A 2,500-nucleotide genomic window follows, 5' to 3' on the forward strand; every position below is an offset into this window, starting at 1 on the left:
CCACGGGCCACCGGCTTTCGCCCGCCTCGCGGCGGTCGGCTCTCCCTCCGGAAAAAAAAAAAAAAAAAAAAACAAGCCGGGGGACGGCACAACAAAAAGGCACATGGCGCGCGCCACACAAGGACACCCGTGCTAGCCACGGGGGCCGCGGGCCCGGGGCGGGGTGGGCCGAGGCACGCACCTCTCACCCCCCCCCCGCCCAACCCCACCGGCGTTCTCGCTCTCTCTCTCTCGCCTGCACGCCTTCGCTTTTCGTGGGCCCGCGCGCCTTCCGCGCGCGCTTCTCGGTGCCGCGGCTTAGGGCCGCGAGAGAAAAAAAAGCGACGGAGGCCTGGCGGGCGGCCCCCACACCGCCCGCAAGTCGGCACGTCCGAACAAAAAAAAAAAAGGCAACGGACCCGGCTGGCACAACCCGCCCCCCCCCCTTGCACCGGCGGAAACGGCTCGATCCTCACAGGACCGAGGAAGGGCGAGGCGCCGCCGCCTCGCCCGCGACAACGCTCCGGGGGGGCTCTGGGTCGGCTTCCGGTCCGTGCTAGGGCGGCCGGCCACCGCGGCCGGCCTCCGCCCCTGAAAAAACTCGCCCGCGACGCGGGTCCCCGGCTTAAGGCCGAGGAAGGGGGACGACTTCAACAGCGCGCGCTGGTGGGGCGCGGGGTGCCGCCACCCCGGCTCCACAGCTCATCGGGCGACCGCCGTCACCGAGTCCCTCAAGCGAGGCAGCGACGCCGAGGCCGGGCCGCGCGCCCCGCCGCACGGGCCCCCGCCACCCTTCCGACACGGACACGCTGGCACAACCAGGTCGGGAAGCAGGGGAACGGGACGCCGCCACCTCGGCGGGCCCGCGCGCGCCGCGCTCGGGGCTCTCAGGCGAGGGCCGGGAAAAGCCCCGGCCGCGTCCACCCGCGGCTGCCGCCCACCGCACCGGAGCGACAGCCCGAAAGCGCGCCCGCCGAGCGGGGCGCGCCCCGGCTTAAGGCCGGGCAGGAAAGGGGCGAGGCGCCGCCGCCTCGCCCGCCAGCAATCCCCAGGGGGGGCGCCCCCCCGTTCGCCAAGCCGGCCACAGCCGGGCCGAAGCGGGACACGGCCCACGAAATCGATGGCCGCGGCCGACGGGCAGCTCGCAGCTCGTACTCGGTCTCTCTCGGCTTCTCTCCCTCTTTTTTTCCCTTCTCGCTTTATTTCTCCTCTTTCTCTCGAGCTCTCTCTCGCCTCTCGAACCGTACACCCCGTTTCCCTGGGCCAGACGGGCGGACCGGGACGACGCCACGGGGCTCGTCCCGCGTCAGCGGCACTTGCCTCGCTCGGAGGACTGCGCACGGGGGCCCCCGGCCTCCCTCGCCGCTTCGGTCACAGGCACGGGACGAGCCTGCGGGGAGACGGCCCGTCACCTCGCTCCCATAGTACGGACAGACGAGTCCCAGGCCGCAGACGCCTCCAAGAGGACCGATGGAAAGCGACCGGGAAGGTGCGCCGCCGCAGGCCGGCCCCTGCGATGACGTAGCCGGAGGCAGCTGAAAACAGCGACCCCTTGGTGAACTTCCGGAGCCGGCCGCGACAACAGGTCTACCCGGCCGCGACAACAGGTCTACCCGGCCGCTGCCGGAAATCGCCTAAGTCCCTCCGGAGCGAGGTAGACCTGTTGTCCGCCGTCCACCGCCCGCCGCCCGGGCGCCGCGCCGGGCCCGGCGGCCCCGGAGCCGGGGTAGACCTGTTGTCCGCGGGGTAGACCTGTTGTCCCCGGGGTAGACCTGCTGTCCGCGGGGTAGACCTGCTGTCCCCGGGGTAGACCTGCTGTCCGCGGGGTAGACCTGCTGTCCGCGGGGTAGACCTGCTGTCCGCGGGGTAGACCTGCTGTCCCCGGGGTAGACCTGCTGTCCCCGGGGTAGACCTGCTGTCCGCGAGGTAGACCTGCTGTCCGCGGGGTAGACCTGCTGTCCGCGGGGTAGACCTGCTGTCCGCGGGGTAGACCTGCTGTCCGCGGGGTAGACCGGTTGTCCGCGGGGTAGACCTGCTGTCCGCGGGGTAGACCTGCTGTCCCCGGGGTAGACCTGCTGTCCGCGGGGTAGACCTGCTGTCCGCGGGGTAGACCGGTTGTCCGCGGGGTAGACCTGCTGTCCGCGGGGTAGACCTGCTGTCCGCGGGGTAGACCTGCTGTCCGCGGGGTAGACCTGCTGTCCGCGGGGTAGACCGGTTGTCCGCGGGGTAGACCTGCTGTCCGCGGGGTAGACCTGCTGTCCGCGGGGTAGACCTGCTGTCCGCGGGGTAGACCGGTTGTCCGCGGGGTAGACCTGCTGTCCGCGGGGTAGACCCGCTGTCCGCGAGGTAGACCCGCTGTCCGCGGGGTAGACCCGCTGTCCGCGGGGTAGACCTGCTGTCCCCGGGGCAGACCCGCTGTCCCCGGGGCAGACCTGCTGTCCCCGGGGTAGACCTGTTGTCCGCCGCCCACCGCCCGCCGCCCGGGCGCCGCGCCGAGCCCGGCGGCCCCGGAGCCGGGCTA

Source organism: Anomalospiza imberbis, unplaced genomic scaffold (assembly GCF_031753505.1).
Source record: "Anomalospiza imberbis isolate Cuckoo-Finch-1a 21T00152 unplaced genomic scaffold, ASM3175350v1 scaffold_142, whole genome shotgun sequence".
NCBI classification, from domain to species: domain Eukaryota; kingdom Metazoa; phylum Chordata; class Aves; order Passeriformes; family Viduidae; genus Anomalospiza; species Anomalospiza imberbis.